Genomic DNA, 20128 nt, shown 5'->3' with positions numbered 1-20128 from the left:
TTATTTTGTAATTTTATTTGTATCGTTTTTTTGTCACATGTTTAACTTTCCTTGTTTTTACCCCTCTGCGAAGTAATTTTATTTAATTCCTTCGCAGGAAGGACTAGTGCCACGAGTCGTGTTCTCTCCAACCTTCGAAACACGCTGGAGTTGAACAGCTGATGAAGGGGATTTTTCCTTGTGTAGTTTGTCTTGTACTCTGTTTTTTTCGTTTAGGTCCGTTTCCACATTTGTTTTTACGTTTTCGTTTCTCGTTGAGTTCTACGTCTATTTGTAGTGTCCTGTACTCACGTATATATATTTATATATGCATGTATATATACATGTAGATGCAGGTACGTACATATATGCATGTATGTATGTATGCATATATTTTATTTATTACACTATTGTATGACTGAGCGCCCTCGCGTCGATTCGATTCGTTTTCGTTTCATTTCATCTCCTCCAAGTAAGTTTCGTTGTATATATATATATATATATATATATATAAAGAAAAATACAGTGTGCATTTATACACATAAGAGATGACCATAATAGGATATCTGACTCACTAGAAAGAGCAGTTAAACTTCAAACCACTTCTCGCTAGACCACTGGTAGCGAATAATTTTTCTAAAATTTTTTTGCTACCCTAAGATTTATTAATTATATATATATATATATATATGTGTGTGTGTGTGTGTGTGTGTGTGTGTGTGTGTGTGTGTGTGTGTGTGTGTGTATGTGTGTGTGTGTGTGTGAGTGTGTATATATATAAGCTGAAAAATACAAAAAACATAATAAAACGTTACATAGTTCAGACTACAACTACGCATTCCTGTAAAGTAACTATGCACCTGAAAATCATTATGTTAAAAATCAAGAAGTATAAAGAGAGACATACTCACTAATATTTCGTATAATCCCTATCCAAGCGTGGAATCAATACATATGCACCCATACGCTATCCTTCATCGACGTATAAAAACAAACTTGGAGACCGTACTGAAGTTTTCCTCGATAATGTTTTACTACTAATCTCCATACATTTACATTAGCCAATAGCAGTTAAAATTTTGAGACAACATAAAAGCAATGCACTCTCTAGTATCCGTCGCATAATGGATGGACATAATATATGATAGGGTCATGTGACCTTAAAACGTCGATAAGCGGAGCCCTAGGGAAACTTATATTTACGTTCGAAATGAAAACAAAGATATTAATGTGGTAGGAAAAAAAAAAAAAAAATGGTGAGGAAAAGAATATGAAATGTAGAAATAAAAGTAACAAATTCTATGGAATAGTTTTACTTTTAATCAAATATGCCTGACAGAAAAAGCAAAAACATAACAAAACAACAAAAAAAAAAGCAAAGTAGAAACAAATATGGATTCGAAGTTATATGTACATAGATATACCAATGTTACAGGATTAGACACCAAGATCCACACGCGCGCGCGCACACATACACACACACACATACACGCACACACACATATATATGTATGTATTTATAAATATATATATATATTTTTTTATATATATCTATATCTATGTTTATATATATGTGCATATATCGATGTATATATAAATGCATATATATACATATATATTTATGTACATATGTATGCATGTATATATATATATATATATATACACACGCATATATGTATATATGCATATGTATAGAGAGAGAGCGCGAGAGACGCACTTATCTAAACACACACATGCACCCTCACCTCCCACATACCCAAACATACACGCACGTAAATATATGTACATTACTACGTACGTACATATATCCAGGCATACATTGAACTATATCATGAATATAAACACATATATTTTAGTACTTTGGTTATTTCATTGGGAGCTATTTCTCCTCTAAATACATATGCACACACAAGGGTACACACATATACATCCATGTACATAAACACACAGAGAATCCCATACGCACGCACACACACACACAATACATAGCAGAAGAGTCAAACACATAAAAACGAGAAATTTTCTTATTATTTATTTCTTAATTGTAGTGTGAATTATGAAGTATCAATAAGTTTCCTGGATTTTCTGTGCTTTGTTACCGACGCAGTTCCATTTTTTTGTTTTTCTCTCAATGAAGTCGATGATGAGGTCACAGACGTGCAAAGAAACTTTAGATAGGGAAAGTGAAAAGAGCACTTTGGGATTGATAAATGACTGGAACGATTCTTCCACAAAATAACTGCATGAAATAAAAAAAACAAATCAAAACAAAACAAAACTCTCAGATTTCCGAAAAGCAAACACACTCACACACGCACATTTATACATGCATGTGTATGTGTGTGTGTGCATATATGCTTGTGTTTGTGTGAGTAAATAAATCCATTTATATCTTAACCTTTACCTATTTCAGTCATTGGACTGCGGCCATGCTGAGGGCACCGTCTGGAAGCGATTACTTTAAAAAGTCTGATCCATATTCTATCAGTCTTTTTTGCCGAACTGCTGCGTTACGGTAATGTAAACAAACCAACACCAGCTATCAAGCATGCACACACAAACACACACAGGCGCATGCGCGTATAAAGACATATCGTACACACACACACACACACACACAAACACAAACACACACACACATATATATATTATATATATATTTATATAAACGACGGGATTCTTTCTGTTTCTGTCAACCAAACCCAATCACAAAGCTTCGGCCGTCCCTCTAGTAAAAGACATTTGCTCGAAGTGCTACTCAGCTGAACTGGACCCGGAACCATGTGGTTCAGAAGCACACACACACACACACGCACGCACAATACACACACACACACACACATTGTAGTACAGATTGTTGGTAATTCCTTCGCGCTTAGTTTGCAATTATGAAGTTCTTACAGTCATTTACTTCCTTCGATATTATTATCCTAAATTTCTGGATGCTATTAGCTTTAACTGACGTTTTGCAAAAGGCTACAAAACTGTGGTTACATCTAATGACTTAGCTAATACATATGTGCCTATCCATGCTTGTATGATGAATATATGTATGCATATATAAGATATGTGTTATACATCTATATATATGTGCATACACATGTGTAAATAAATATATATATATATATATATATTATATATATATATATATATATATATATATATATATATATATATATATATATATATGTTTGTGTGTGTGTCTTTGTGTGTGCATATATATATATATTTACACTTATGTTTGCATGTCTAATACTTCTACAGACATATAGGTGTGCATGTATACACATGTGCGTATATATAGTATATATGCATATGTATATATGCATATATATGTGCTTATAATATGCACATTTATATTTATACACATGTGCGTATATATAATATAAATGCATATGCATATATATATATGTGTATATATGCATATATATACATATATATATACATATATATACATATATATATACATATATATACATATATATATACATGTATACATAAATACATGTATATAAATACGTGTTACATGCATATGTATATGTATATACAGGTGCGTATATATATTATGTATGCATATGTGTGTGTTGTAATTAAATGAAAAGATCAAAGAAGTTCGAAAATAAACAACAACTTGACAAATGACAGGTTTATTAAAGGAGATTACATAAGTATTATAATATATGTCCTCAATTTGATACGGCGTCTGACATTTCCCATGACAAGTAAAACCCAACGAAATTCAAACATGTTAAAACCAGTTACTGTTAATTGCCTGCCAAGGATCATGAATCACTGTTAAAGAAAATTAAAATCCGATTTAGGAAATATTATTTTAAATGAAAACAAGGAAGTTGCGTTTTGTTTTAAAATTAATTTGAATTTAAAAGAAAATTACTGAAATCTTCCTCCATTGATATTTATTTCCATCTAAACGGAACGTTTGTTATGTTCGTGTTTTGATGTATCATCAATTAACAACATTGTAGAGTAGAGGCATTGTAGTTTTAGCTATGTTTAGATGAGATCAGTGACTTGATCTTTACTTGTGGACGTATTCATAACAGAGCAAAGTCTTCCTTGGTCGCCATTGATAGTTAAGACAATAAATGTAAATCCTGCCTTAGTACTGTTGTTGGTTAAACTGAGGTCGAAGCTCGGATCACGCGAACTCAAAGAATATCTTTTATGTCACACTACGCATGTACTACGAAGCACACACACGAATATATAGAGCACACACACACACACGCAATTTCTTTTCTTTTCTTCAATTAAGTTGTATGTCAAGGTTTGAAGCAGGGATAGGTAGAAGTCGGTTTTGATTGAAGTTGAAGTCTGCTCAGTAAGCGTTTGAAGCCATATGGAAACTTGATTTTTAACGATCTAATGACAGGGGTATAAAGCGTTATAACTTTATGATCCAGCCATGAAAGCTCAGTCCTGGGAACGGTGTCACACCTTCTCGAATACCTAAGAAATAATCCGAAGATCTGCGCAGGAAGCAATGATGAGTGTTTTGAAGGCTGATAAATGTGTTATTTCCCTTGATTACACACATGCATACTCAAAAAGCTAAGAGAATCCATAAAGATAAAAAATAGAATAAGAATCTAAGTTATCCAATTTCATAATGACAGCGCCTAACCACACACCTTTGGCAACAAATCAACCAGTCTGCAAATCGGGCTGCTCAGTTGTCCCCCATCAACTATACAACACATATCCGCTTCTCCGTAACCTCTATAGTCGAATGAAGAAACGGTCTTTGATGTCGATATGATGATATAGACAAGAAGAAAATGACTGTGAAAAATGACTAAGACAGTAGACACATTTGAATTTTACTGAAGACAATTAGTGAGTCGGGTTCAGCGATGGCGCGAATGAATCACTTGTGCTGGAAACTATAGGGATTTTGCATAGATGAACAACATGCACAGCCTATGTCTGTTAGTTAATAACAACTATGTCTACATTTGTATTACTTTCCGTACAACCTGCCTGTGTATGCGTGGATGTATACGTGTATAAAAAAGTGTGTATGCTTATATATATATATATATATATATATGTGTTTCCGCGCGCACACGTGTGTATGCTTATATATATATATATATATATATATATATATTTGTAGTGATCCTATAACGGTGCGCGCGCGCGCACCGTCCATTTTCTATTTCGCGCGTGCGAGTGTTGGTGCCTTCACCAAGGCACAGAAAGGAAGGGCCCTCTCGCGCATGCGCAAACCACCGGAAGCACGACCCTTTTGCCTACGTGGTAGTTAGCCAAGGCAAGGGGGTCGTAGAACGTTTGACCGCTAGCAGCAGCAGCCAACGACTTGAGACAGCAGCGACTGAAGGCGACGGTCACGTATATTTTCTCTCCGTCCGAACTTGATTCTAGCAGCACCTTACCAAAAGGCCTTTAACCAAATTGTTGCAGAACACATCTCCCTGTTCCGGACGCCATCTTTGACCAGTGTCGTTTTGAATTTGAACACTTTCTTATTTTACAGCGATAAGGTTCAGCACTGACACATTTATACCAAAGGGATACCAGATAACCACTTATTGTTACTGTTACCACATTAGAGAATAAAGTAGTATATATATCTTTTACGTCTGCGTCTTGTTGTTTCTGACTGGTAGAATTCTGGATTATTAAAGCAACGGCTAGTGATTGCTTCTCGCACCCCCAAAAGGTCCAGAGAAGATATTCACACTAAGTTCTTTACAGTGGTGACCCCGACGTGATTCTGGTCTAAAACCAGAGATCACTTAACAACAAAAAAATCCAGTTTTTCTGCGAAGTCGGAACACGATTTAACTCTACGCAGTCATCATCTTTCGACGATTTGTTTCCGGCCACCACAAACAGTTGTAGAAGGAGCCTCTTTCTTATTCTACAGCCATGATGACGAACGCCATCATATCATCGATGCCTTTTCTCTACCGTCGTCATCGTCGTCTTTCTACTTCACGTCGTCGTTATCTTCGTCGCCATCACCTCTAAGAACAATGTTGTCTCAAGTCCACTACAGTCGGCTTCCACCACCACCGTCGCCTTTCAACACCGTCGACCTCCACAAGATGTACATAGCAACTCGCGGAACTTTAGCGTGCACGCTGTTTGTGCATATGCACACCAAGGATTAACAGCACCGTCTATCTACGAGATTTTTCTGTTCCAGTTAACCTGTCACAGCATTGAAGCCACAACCGTTACACGATATGTGTCCAATCGGCATCTGCATTTGTGATCTCAACATTCTGTTACAGAACGAACTGCTATTGTGCATCAGGCTGTTACAGACTGGTAAATTAACTCCATTGTCTGGAATAGCTCTGAGAGACATTTTTTCTATGCGCTGTATTTATTTTTTTTTTGCTCGCATTTCACCTTGTATGTATTTTTGTCGCACACACGTACACACACATAAATGCTATCTCTCACATACATACGTCACACATGCTTTTCTCGCTTGTTTTTTTCCATGCTAAATTTGCCTTTTGTGGACACACCTCATTTCTATAGACCCTAGGGGTCACGTATACATAGAGAGGGTTGTTTGTCCATTATAACGCGCCGGCATGCCATACCTTTGTTCCTGTACGAACGAGGCATATAATCGCTCAACCACTGGCATATTCATTGCTGTTTTTCGGTCTGGCAAGTTCTATTGCATTTCATGCGCCTTTTGCTCCGCACGTGTACTTGCCTTGTTTTTTGCAACACGTTTGCAGTAGCTTAGTTTTTTTTCCCGACTCATAGGACGTCGGATGTTCACATGCGCTGCGCCATGTTTAGGCGTAATTATTTTTCCCTGTTAGACCACTGTTGGTCACGTAATTAACAGAAAATTATCTGTGTCGCGCATCACACCAGCGTGTTTGCACCTTTACCTTTTGTGTTACTAGCGAGCTTCTGTCAATTCCATTTCCTCTCCTGCAGCAATTGATTTAACTGCTATTTTGCAGGATCAACCACCTTTAGAGAAGTTGGATTTTAATTTCGCCTAGGTTCATTGACTGTGAGTTTTGCTTTCCCTCCGCTCCTTTCAGCGGAAGGGTTTATACTTTGTGACGTATACACTTTCATGCATGCACTCTTGATTTTTGCTCATGTTGAGTATTTTTTTCTTTTTTTTCCTTTAGTAAATTTCTTGTGTATGTTATAAATTTTGCCATTTTATTATATTGTGTGCTATTTTCTATTTCGCGCGTGCGAGTGTTGGTGCCTTCACCAAGGCACAGAAAGGAAGGGCCCTCTCGCGCATGCGCAAACCACCGGAAGCACGACCCTTTTGCCTACGTGGTAGTTAGCCAAGGCAAGGGGGTCGTAGAACGTTTGACCACTAGCAGCAGCAGCCAACGACTTGAGACAGCAGCGACTGAAGGCGACGGTCACGTATATTTTCTCTCCGTCCCACACACGCCAGCTTAATTTAATTTGTCCTTAGTTGAAGAAAACCTGTTGTTATGTCCTGTTATTTATATTTGTGTAACATTTCTGTTTTTTACCGTCCTTATTTTCGTATACATTCGTTGCTTCCTTCCAAGGAATCTAATGCTTTTAGATTATCTTTCTTTGGGGCTGGCCAGACTGGAGCAATCTCGAGTATGACCAGCAGAAATTGCAAAGATAATCTGGAACTCGACTGAAGATAGAAAACTCTGAATGATCCGTCCTTGTTTTCCTTGTATCGTCTATCTGGATATTTTGTTTTTCTTTTTTTGTTTCACCTAACTGTCTGGATGTGTTGCGTTCTTGTCCCATTTTTGTATTTTTTCTATATAAAATATAGCGGCGAACGTACACTTGGTCTCTTATATGGAAGTTGTGTGTATGTGTATATATATATATATATATATATTATATTATATAATATATATATATATATATATATATATATAGTTGGAATTTTAAAAAAAGCAACAAAAAACAAAACAGACGAAGACAGGTGTGTGAATAACAAACAGATGTTTTAGTTTAACGTTCGGGAAGGTGAAAAAGTCTTTTACGTTTCGAGCCTACGCTCTTCAACAGAAAGGAACACGAGGAAATAAACAGATAGAGAATAAAAAAGCTTAGTGGCTAGCGATCGAATATATATATATTCTTTTATTCTTTTATTTGTTTCAGTCATTGGACTGTGGCGGCCATGCTGGAGGACCGACTTTAGTGGAACAAATCCACCCCAGGACTTATTCTTTGTAAGCCTAGTACTTATCTTATCGGTCTCTTTTGCCGAACTGCTAGGTTACGGGGACGTAAACACACCAACATCGGTTGTTAAGCGATGATGGTGGTGGAAAAACACAGACACACAAACACACACACACACACACACACACACACATACTGTATATATATATATATATATATATATATATATATATAATATATATATATATATATATATAATATATGCGAGAGTTTCCGTCTACCAAATCCACTCACAAAGCTTTGGTCGGATCGAGGCTGTAGTAGAAGACACTTGCCCAAGGTGCCACACAGTGGGACTGAATCAGGAACCATGTGGTTGGTTAGCAAGCTAGTTACCACACAGCCACTCCTGCGCCGTTGTATGAATATATATATTATCTTTTACTTGTTTCAGTCATCAGACTGCGGCCATGCAGTAGCAATATACGCATAACAAAGTAGACAGATCGAGCGATAGATTGTTAAAAAGACACACAGACAAATAAATAGATAGATAGAATGATAGATAGATAGAATGATAGATAGATTGATCGTAAAGATAGGTTGCCCTTGCCTTGAAAACAGATTGAGTTTAAAAAGATCAACAGTAACTACTACTACTACTACTACGTGCCTTCCAGGCTTTTGTCCCAGCCAAAAGAGGTAAACAAATCAGTCATGACAGCTAAGCAACAGGCAGGTAGGTCACCGTAGCTTAAGCCAAAAAACTTGAAAGTTTAGATGTCTGTCTGATAATATCATTCTCATGTCGCGTTCAGTTATTCACCGCTCCTACCTCTTCTACCTAATAACTACTACCCCTACTACCTGTAAATCTCATTGCACCTCTCACTGCTAAGTCTTTCCCTGTGTGACTGAATGTACACTTATCTCAATGTCTGCTTGTCATGTTTTTTTCTCAGCTTTTAACTAGTTGTGTATGTAAATCATAACGGCTGGGGATCTTCGGCAATCGACGAGGAGGATTTTGTTCACTCTATTGGATTAACTGTTTCTGAAATGATGTAAGCGCATGACTCTGTGGTTAAAGCGTCGGACTCGCAATCACGAGGTAGTGAGTTCGATCATGAACTCGCAATCATGAGGTACTGTGTTGTGTTCTTGAGCAAGACACTCTATTTCACGTCGCTCTAGTTCACTCAGCTGTAGAAATGAGTTACGTCGACACTGGTGCCAAGTTGTATCACTTGGATAACACCAGTGGCGTAGAGAGGTGAGGTCGGCATGCAAAGTCGACTGCTGGTCTTCCATAAACATCATTGCCCGGACTTGCGCCATCCCATGGTCATTCATGACTGAAGCGGGTTTTTGGCCTTCTGTTTAAGTGGCTAAGCTTTCAACAGACGCTTGTACACTTAACGTAAATCGCAAACAGAATCACTAAAGTACAGTGTGTAACAAAAGAGTAGTGTAGCGCTGTGAAATGACCTCATATGTCTCTTAATATTCCAGCTGGTTTTGTGCCCTTTCATTGTGTTAATAATGCTAAATCATTATTCAATATGTTTTTAACGGGTCGCTGTCCGCTCCCATAGAACTGTCCGAGGCAAGTAAAATCAAAACCTCTAAGAAATAAAATGGAAATAATAACAGAAGTGCAATAAAACCAGTGCTTGTATTTATTACTGACATATTGACCTTCCCGAGATACATCAAAATCTGCTTTTTACTCACGGAATTTGCATCAAGTCTTCGAAACCAAAGACAAAAAAGAAATAATTAAGTTACGAAAACTCAAAGATTGTGATTTATTTACAAGCAACCAACACGACATGTCTGGTAACAATTGCCTCTGTAGCAACGTATTGAAACCAAACAGCCAAATCTCAAATCACATCCAAGAAACTTTATATATATACACAAAATTTATATAAACAGCAGGTTGCAATGTTTCACCCCACCCCAAAAAAAGAAGTGTATGTATGTATGTATGTATGTATGTATGTATGTATGTAGTATGTATGTATGTATGTATATATATATATAGGTTCGGATGTTTCTTTTTCGGATTTGATCGATCGATCTATCTATCTGTACCTACCTACCTACCTACCTACCTACATACCTATTAATCAATCTATCTGTTTAGTTCATATATCCGAAAAAGAAGCATCTCGAACATGTCATCGAATCAAGAGACCTCGACGTCGCGGCCCCCTATCATAACGAGGCCCTGGCATCCAGTGGTTTTAAAACCCGCATCTCCTATATGCTGGAGCCTAGCACCTGCCCGCAAAAGGAAGCACCACCGGAAAGTCGTTTGGTTTGCTTCACCTCTCTTTCCCAATTTTAAAACGTGTGTGGTAAGGATTTTCCATAGGTTAGTGTACAGGCACTTTACGTAGTTCCATAGGTACGGAAGTTTGCACAATAAGCACAGTATAGGGGTCTCCTTTAGTTGCTCACCCAGCATTGAAAAACTTAGTGAACGTCCCTAAAATGCGAGCAGACGCAGGTTGTTCATGAAGACAGTACAATGACTGCTCAGTGGGAGGCCAATTCGAGGCCGAGGTGTCCTATATAAGGCCGTAGTGGTAACTGGCATAACAACCAGAGTAACAGCAGCAGCACATCGAGCAACAAAGGCAACAACAATGGCAGCGGCGACCAACATCAGAATTACAGCCGGAGATAACTGTTCCGCCAGCAACAGGGGAACTACCGGTCTCACGCCCAGAAATAACAACATTGACAAAAGCTCCAGCAACACCACCACCACCACCACCAGTAGCAACATCAACACTGCGGTCGGAGATGCCTACTATGCCAGCAACAGCGGAACTACAAAACTCACGCCCAGTAGTAATATTCCTGACAATAGCTCCAATAACAGCAGCAGCAATATCAGAACCGGGGATAACGGAATAAAGATCAGAGGCGATAATGCACCCAGCACACAAATTCGGAGATACATCGGTTTGGACGGAGCTGCCTTTAAGTGACTCTTGTACAACCACACGTCGTCTTTTAGGATTCCGGAAAGGCGTTACGTCTTGTCCCTGTCCAGCCACGTGTAGCGCCCAAAGGTTGAAGGTTCTGATATTAAATGGAGGGTCCTTGAACAACCGGGGTCTTATGTAAACGGGAGCAGACGATGCAAGCTTTGCACAGCAGAGCAGGCAAGGATCCTAAAAGACTCACTAGATCCGGGCACTTTTGAATTCCAGAAAAGAGATCTTTGGTCCTTCTCCAGACTTTAAACGCTACCTACTGCAAGTGTAGGATTCCCCATTTGTTGATTAGAGTCGTAAAAAAATTTGCCATCTGGAACTGATCTAAGAGCAAAAACCCCGTCCTACTTCGGAAAATAGATATTTTTTTGCTTACAAAAATTAAATGGCCGTAACGTTTTTCTATCTCCAATTTGAAAAGAGGTTATATACCTGTGGCCATTAGAGTCCGACGAGGCGTCTATAAGGCTAAGAGCTTTATGGATGCGAAACCATTGGTTACTCTATGACTGGCCATATAGTTAACTTCCTACAAAGATATATATATATATATATATATATATGTGTGTGTGTGTGTGTGTGTGTGTGTATGTGTGTGTGTGTGTATGTCTGAACTAAGGCCAGAGACCTCTACGGGTACAAACAAGATAGATGAGGTAGGAATAAATTGCAGCCAAATCTCTTAAAATCGAAAAGTGCTCAACTTGAGAAATATCTTTGAAAATGCTTGAGGAGGACAACGACGAAGCATATCTAGTCCGTCACCACCTCCTCCACCATCACCTCGCAACAGACGAAAATTGTCGCCTAGCGGTGGTGGCATTGCTGAATACGGATTTCTGGTTCTTTGAGCTTCATTAGTTGCAAGTTATTCTCTGGCGCTGTGTGCTACTCGAAAATAGGCTGGTAGCTGATATAGCTAAACAGTAAATGAAATATCACTGACGTTGCATTTAGCTGGCAGGATGAATAAAAATTCGTTAATAGTAACGGAATTAGTATGTCTGTGTATCTTTTAACTCCATACGTCTATAAGAGATGCTTTGTTGAGACCCACTGCAATTTAGAAGCCTTTCAAAAATACATATACTTTAAGTATGAAATACAGATTACTAATTTGAACTAATACAACTAAAGCATTATTATAATATATAAGGTTAAAAGATTCTTCATGAAAAGAAATGTTGACAATTTGTCTTCTAATACTGCTCACTAGATTTTTCAAGACTATGAAAAATCTAGTGAGCAGGTGTTTAGATATCTTATTTATATTAGGTTTTCTGAAGAGAAAATATGTTTGCATTCAGGTTAATGTAATATTTCGGGAAATTAATCACTTTAATTATTTCTTGTTCTGCTTATGAAATGTTTTCTGAATCCATATAAGGTAGCGTCAGTCGTTTCTATACAGAGTTTGTCTAATGTTTAAAAAGCGAATAATCCAGAAACCTCTCCTCTGTTGTAACTTCACGCAGAGCTGCATCGAACTACATTATGCTTTGCGCTAAAGAATTGTCATGGAAAAGCAACGACTTTCGAGTATTCATTATAACTTTAATATCCGTACTATTAATGTCACACATTGCATTACCAAATGTTGAAGTTTTTAGAATCAAACATTTTGTAATAGGGGAATAAAACTTCATCATGTCAAATTGAATGATTTAAAATTTTCGTTTAGCTTCTATGCTATTAACCCTCTTAATTACAGACATGCTGTTGTTCTATAAAGCTAAACTAGTTGGCTGTTAATTTTTGAATTAATGGAAGCTAAAATAAATTCAATTACATGCAATTCACACTTTTTCGGATGAATTAGTTCACACTTAGGAATAGATAAAACTCTATCCTTGCAGAATTTCTAAGTTATATATGGTTGACGTTCAAGACATTCAGCTCTGCCACCTATCTTAAGTTGCTATCTTAGTGCACATATTTCATATTGATAGTATTTTTTGTGCTAAGAATTTTTCAATGGTTTGTTTCAGTATTTTAAAGAATTTCATTGTAGGTAGAAATGTCAGTTAATGAAGATTTTTTTTTTGAGTTTTGTCTGGAAGAATATACTTGCAGTTATAATTCTTATTTTAATAAGAAACTTTTTTAAAATCGTTATTATAGTTTTTTGAATCGTAACATTTTGATCATTAGATAAAGATTAGATTCCAAATTTTCCAATACTTTGTTATGCGCTAGACATTTTCGAGATCGAAATTTGTACTTGTCTGACATTCTTTGCATAACATCAATATTTAATTTACTGAGGCATATCTGTCTATCTATCTATCTTCACACACTCACACACATGTATATATGTATACACACACACACACCACACACACACACACACACACACACACACACATATACATATATATATATATATATATGTGTGTGTGTGTGTGTGTATGTATGTATATATATATATATGTGTGCGTGTGTGTGTGTATATATATATATATCTAGTTGAAATTTACAAAAAAAAATAAATAAAAGACGAAAACGGGTGTGTAAACAATAAACAGATGTATTAGTTTAACATTCGGGAAGTGAAAAAGTATTTTACGTTTCGAGCCTTCGCTCTTCAACAGAAAGGAACACAGAAATAAGCAGAAAGAAAAAAAAAAAAGATGGTTTAGTTGCTAGCGATCAATTATGGCGAATGCCGGACAGAAGTGGTCAAACTGGAGAGCTAGGAAGAAGGGGAGATGATAAAGAAGTGGTGATCCCAAAATGAAGGTACGCGTGCGTGTGTATGTGAGAGCATGTATGTGCATGTGGATAGGGGCTAGTGACCTTAACGTGTGCGTGTGTGCATGTGTAGGTGTGTGGATGATGGTGTGGAGTGCTGGGAAGTGGTCAGTGCTAGCGGGGTGGTGTGATGTGGTGCTTTCTACATTCTGTGCGTTTCTCCCATCTTAATTATCCAATGTCATTCCATGGCTCCTTAACCTTTATTTTTGATTTAAATTTCATTATATAATATTACATATATATTAAGATAATTACGCGATCAAGAAACGATGATTAGTAGGAGAGAGCAATCTCAGGGCTACAACAAATTTTTATACTCTACTCCTGTTTTGAGTATTTTTGCTCATGTTTTATAAAACCTATGATACATGTAAATTTTCTTTTTCAGGTCGAGCGATCGCATGGGTATTCCGTAGCAGTTGTAATAGTTAAAGCTGTTTCTTAGCTGTGGTCAATCTTGGTTGAAAGATGTGTTATCCAATATATTACAGCAGTTTCATGAACACAGGAAACTCAAGATTATCCAACGAGTCTTTTTATTAGGCAGTAGAGTTGTGATTTTAGAGAGACTTGGCTGCTATTTCTAGCAAGGTGTGCGACTTATAAAAGAGGAACCCGTTTGTAATGGCTTGATATTGCTTGCATTTATTAATGGCTGTGTCTAAAGCAAAAGGGTAAACACCTCCTTCGGTCATGAATGACCATGGGATTAAACCTAGAAAGTTACCCCCCAAAGCACAAGTCTTGGCAAGCAGCCTCCCTTCTCCATGCCACTGATGTTACTCAAGGGAAAGGCAAAGGCCAATACAACTTGGTACAATGACGTCACAACTCATTTCTACAGCTGAGTGAACTGGAACAACGTGACATAAAGTGTCTTGCTCAAGAATACTACACGCACCCCGGTCCGGGAATCGAACTCATTACCTCATGATTGTGAGTCCGATTACTCTAACTACTGAGCCATGCGCCTTCACAGTGGCTGCGACTATGCTGCCAGTATTGGTGGTAGTAGCTGTAGTGGTTACTGAGGTGGTGTACTGATAGTGACAACATAACTGAAAGCAGTGGTTAAAGAATGGCGACAATGGTAGGACATAATACCTTGTAGCGAGAGGTAGGATGTGGGTAAGAAGAATAAACAGAGAGAGAGAGAGAGAGAGAGAGAGAGAGAGAGAGAGAGAGAGAGAGAGAGAGAGAGACACACACACACACACACAGATAAGGGAAAGAGATGGGGAGATAGAGAGTTGAGGTATGTGTGCTTGGTTGTTCGGATAGATGGTAGCTCACAAAATTGTTAGCTGGAGGGGACGGCGTTCTCTGTGTCAATGTGACTACCTGTATCTAAACCTTAATATACACACGCACTCATACACACACACACATACACACGCATAAGCATATAGGTGTGTTTGTATACATTTATGTAAGCGTGTACCTATTCTATATTGTGTGTTTGGTTACAATCCTCAAATTCCTTAGCAAATTCGCTCTCCTCTACCACTTGTCTCATAACACCCTAAAGACATAAACTCTCTCCCTCCCTCTCTCTCTCTCTCTCTCTCTCTCTCTCCTTATTCTCTCCTCACTTATTCTTATTCTTTCTTTTCTTTAATTCTTTATTTTTTTTCAGGTATGACCTACATATTCTCTCTTCCCCAACGTTTCCTCACAATTTCACTGTCTGTTAGCCTGCTGCTTCTTCCCACTTTCTATTCCCTTCTCTTTCCCTCCCCCCTCTCTCTCTCTCCACACACACACACGTATATAGTCACATTAGCAACGGAAGCAGTATTAGTTTAAAATAGCATACTGTGTATCTTCTTAACGTGGATCTACCGTAGAAAGTCATAAAACTATGATGTTTGTCTCAAGAAAACATCTCGTATAGACGTATAATAGTTTGAAAAAGCATAGAACTATATCAGTAGCAGACAAATCGTCCAGAAGAGACAGTGGAATTGCTACCTCTTTACATCGTTTTTTTTTGTGCGTCTTCAGTACCAAGTATTCACTAACAACTGCATGTTTAGGCAGATTTAACCTCTCCTGATGTAGAAATTATCGCTGTCGCAGATATCCAGGTCGGCTGGGTAGAAATTTGTAGAACATGTTCAAATTAACATTCTGTATATAGCATGGGTATACGATAGAAAGCTATAAAACACCGTTATAATACATCTTCGAATCTCTGACAAATAATTAAAGAATCGTAAATTATCGAAAGTCAAAGACGACTACCGAATCTCAAAAGATATTTTAACAAAAGCGAAATTCACATCAGAGAAAGAAATAACGCGGGCAACAAACTGTGGAGACCCTCGCTTTGGGGCGTGTGAAATAATTAAAGAAAGCACAACCGAAACATTCAAGTATATAAAGAAATTGAAGGTGAATGAATGCATGTGTTGCGAAACAAAAAAATTTCATTTATTGCATCACACGCCTACAATGCAGTGAGAATTACATCGGCAAAACAGAAACAAAATTAATTAACCGTGTCAGAGTACACAAGCAGCAAATTTAGGTTCATCGTATGTAGTAAACATGTAGACATTTTGTCCAAATGTAAAATTCAATACATTTCTTTTTTTTCTTTTCAAAATATAAAAAGAAAATGATCAAGTACGAAAGGCAAAAGAAGAATACTTTATTAGAATACCAAATCCAAAACTAAACGAGAAATAGTCAGTACCAATATTGAAAACAACTTCCTCTAGAAGGATTACTCCGTAACATGTTTGTTTGAAAAGTTGTACAACGACAGTGTTAACACAAGATGTAAAACGTTCGTGGCATTCTGTTTTTCAAGTTTTTTTTTTTTAAATACTTAACTTTTAGGAAAATCTTTCTGTCTGTCTTCCTTCCTTTCTTCCTTCCTTCCTTCCTTCCTTTCTTTCTTTCTTCTCCTCTCTCACACACAAACACACGCACGCATGCACACAAACAACCAAATACACACACACACACTCACATTTTTCCCATTCAACTTAAATTTACTTCACTAAGGAAAAAAGTATTAAAAAAAAAACTGTGGCTTCTGGCAAGACAATTTTATCTCTCTTTGCCGTGTAAATGTACAAACAACGAAGAAATAATTTTCATCGCTGTGTTTTATCAGGCTGAAGTGCAATTGATCTAAAAACACAATCAAAATGATGCTGTACGAGCAAAACAAGAGGAAACAAATGTAATAATATAACTTCGAAGCGAAAAATCTACAGGTGGCTAAAAATTTGCGTAGGTCACTGCACATACGTATATCTGTCTGACTGTCTATCTGTATGTATGTATTTGTATACATTTGTATGATTATATGTTTGCATCCATGTCTGTCTGTCTTTCTGTATATATATATATATATATATATATATATATATATATATATACACATAACATATATATATATATGCTTGAGTAAGTATATATATATATATATATTATATATATATATATATATATATATATTATATATATATATATGTGTGTGTGTGTGTATGTGTGTGGTGTGTGTGTGTGAGTGTGCATGTGTACAGATATAAGCGTATATCTATATATTTACGCATGCATATATACAAACATGCACATATGGCAAACGATAAAAGCAAGATAAAAAAAAAAGATGGGGTTCGTTTACAATGAAAATTATCAACTTGAGGCTTTAAGAAATGCAAAATGTTAATTGTTATAGCGTTTCGAGCATTGTATTTCTTCAGACAGAATGTAGAGTGAAAGCGGGAGTGAAAGACGATGAAGAAATGAAAAAGAAAGAAAAAAGAAAAACATTATTAAGTGCAGACTTGGTGAAAATGCTACGTGTCGTTGACCGACATGCCGACCGTTGAATGACCGGAAGGTAAAGTGTAGGATTTGGAATATTTTTAAGACTGGAGCATGAATGTAAAGAACAGTTCGTGTTTGTGTACGTATAGGGGAGGATGTGTATGCATGAGGGATGAGATAGAATAGCTTTGCATGTCCGCGTTGTTCTTCGTGCAACTTCTCTTTGCGCTCGTACTTGACTACGTAGGTGTCTGTGTTTACTCACAAACACGCACAAACATACCACTGACGGCACTGGTCAGCACCATTGTTGCTAGAAATAAGAAGCACATTGTCTTAATGGTGCCACAAGAAGAACCTTACCTTAATGACTTTCAAGGGAGGCAAGTTCCCTCAGCGCCTAGGCATAGCCAGATCACAGTGATTTCGCATTCAATTTAATGCTCGTCAATGCTTTGGGTTAAATTGGATTTGCCTCGTCAGTTTATGAGATTATCGTAGAAATCATACACTGATTTTCCAAGACGATGAAGAAATGAAAAAAAAAAAAGGAAAAAGAAAAGCATTAATAAGTGAAAGTGAAAATTATAAATAATACGGGTGTCCTTTTCGCAATTTTACAACCTAAAGACAAAAATATATAACAATACTGGCAATAATGGTGCTGACTTGTGCACTTTAGTGACGTATATATTTCTGCCTTTCGGTTGTAAAATTGAGATATCTATCTATCTATCTATCTATCTATCTATCTATCTATCTATCTATCTATCTATCTATCTATCTATCTATCTCCACCTCTCTCTGTCTGTCTCTCTCTACACACACACATATATCTATTGAAGGACCTTTGAGTGGCTACTCGACCTGAAGAAAATTTTAATTGGGCCCCGCCTGCAAGGTCATGCGCTGCTTATCTTGATATGAGATTACCATGTCGCGCACATATGGTTGTGATGCACGTACCTCGTATACCCTTATCAGATGGGTAGTCATGACAGGTATACTGGGCTTCATATATTTTACCCCAGTGTCATTTTGATAATAATAATAACATATTGTTACACCGCACGGAACCTTCTGTTCACATCAATAGGCTTCAACAGTCTGTATCCAATAGCTCAGAAGACCACGCGGGCGAGCTCAGCAAATCATTTTGCTTAGAGCGGAAGAAGCAGTAGTCAAATAAGCCAGAAGAGTTGAAAATAACAAACAAAACCGTTGAGTACATTATTTACATTCGACAGATATTTGTCATATGCCCACGGGAATATGGCATAGTGGCTAAGAGCGCCGGCTACTAGCCCCAAGATTTCGAGTTCGATTCCAAGCACTGACCCGAGCAATAATAATAATAACAGCATCGAAAAATACCTTAGGTATGGAAACCCAGGTTCGAAATTTCCCCAAGACACCTGATGAAGGCTGGAGGGTATATCAGCCGTAACGTTATGTTTACTACAAACAAGATGAGAACAAATATCTGTCGAATGTAAATAATGTAAATAATGTACATAATTCCTCATCTCTTAAATATAGAACTGTAAAACCGTTGAGTATAACAAAAATAAAAGAACTTTAATTGAGAGGCCAATAAACATTAATGGAATAATTAGACTTACGTTCTCAAGTTCTCACTATTTTCGCAGCTAGCTCAAAACCGTCCACTGTTCGCATTAACCGCTGAAACCAACTCCATACTCTGTCAACTGTTTCACACGAAATTGCCCGGCATCATCTCACACATCGACTGCATAGCACCGACTGCCTGGCACCGTCTGCCGTATCAACTATTCACACAAACCACTCACGTACGTCAACCGACGCACCTCGCTTCTAAGTCCAGACTAACTGACCACGTAGGCAATAGTAGGCTTTAGGGTTCGTCTACACCGTAAAAAGCGCACCAAAATCATATCACGTACGGTTTAAACAGTCACGTGACCACAAAGAATTATTTTTCGCCTACGCTTGCAAAACAAGAGAGAGGTGTTCTAATTCGCGCCATACGAACGAGAAATTAATTAATGGAGTATATGTGTGTGTGTGTTTCTGTGCGCGCGCGCGCCAAAGGAAGTTATTTTATGTCATTCTTTCGTTTGAAGCAGGAAAGTTGTGTGCACGATCACATGATCGATGATACGGGATCATATAACTGTTCGTTAATTTCCGTAAAATTAAAAAAAAATTATTGTTTGAAGAGAAGTGAGAGTAGAAAATTGAAAGAGAGGAGAAAGTGAAAGATTTATGTACGTATATATGAAATGGACGTATGTGTGCGTGCGTGATCGAGAGAGAGAGAGAGAGAGAGAGAGAGAGAGAGAGAGATAGATAGATAGATAGATAGAGAGAGAGAGAGAGAGAGAGAGAGAGAGGGAGATAGATAGATAGATAGATAGATAGATAGATAGATAGATAGAGAGAGTGAG

General features: G+C 37.4%; 1 long non-coding RNA gene across 1 annotated transcript in view; it reads right to left on the bottom strand.

Moving 5' to 3' along the window:
- The window catches only part of LOC115209102, a 27863-nt gene extending 8315 nt beyond the window's left edge, over positions 1 to 19548 (bottom strand). The window contains exons 1-2 of the long non-coding RNA XR_003881313.2: positions 19322 to 19548; positions 18063 to 18210 (exon numbers count right to left, since the gene is read on the bottom strand). This is a non-coding gene — a long non-coding RNA (uncharacterized LOC115209102). The remainder of the gene's footprint in view (positions 1 to 18062; positions 18211 to 19321) is intronic.
- Positions 19549 to 20128: the final 580 nt, after the last annotated feature.

The sequence above is a fragment of the Octopus sinensis genome, linkage group LG3, assembly GCF_006345805.1.
Source record: "Octopus sinensis linkage group LG3, ASM634580v1, whole genome shotgun sequence".
Taxonomy (NCBI): domain Eukaryota; kingdom Metazoa; phylum Mollusca; class Cephalopoda; order Octopoda; family Octopodidae; genus Octopus; species Octopus sinensis.
The sequence above is the reverse complement of the archived record's forward strand: the minus strand, read 5'-3'. Positions and strand labels throughout refer to the sequence as shown.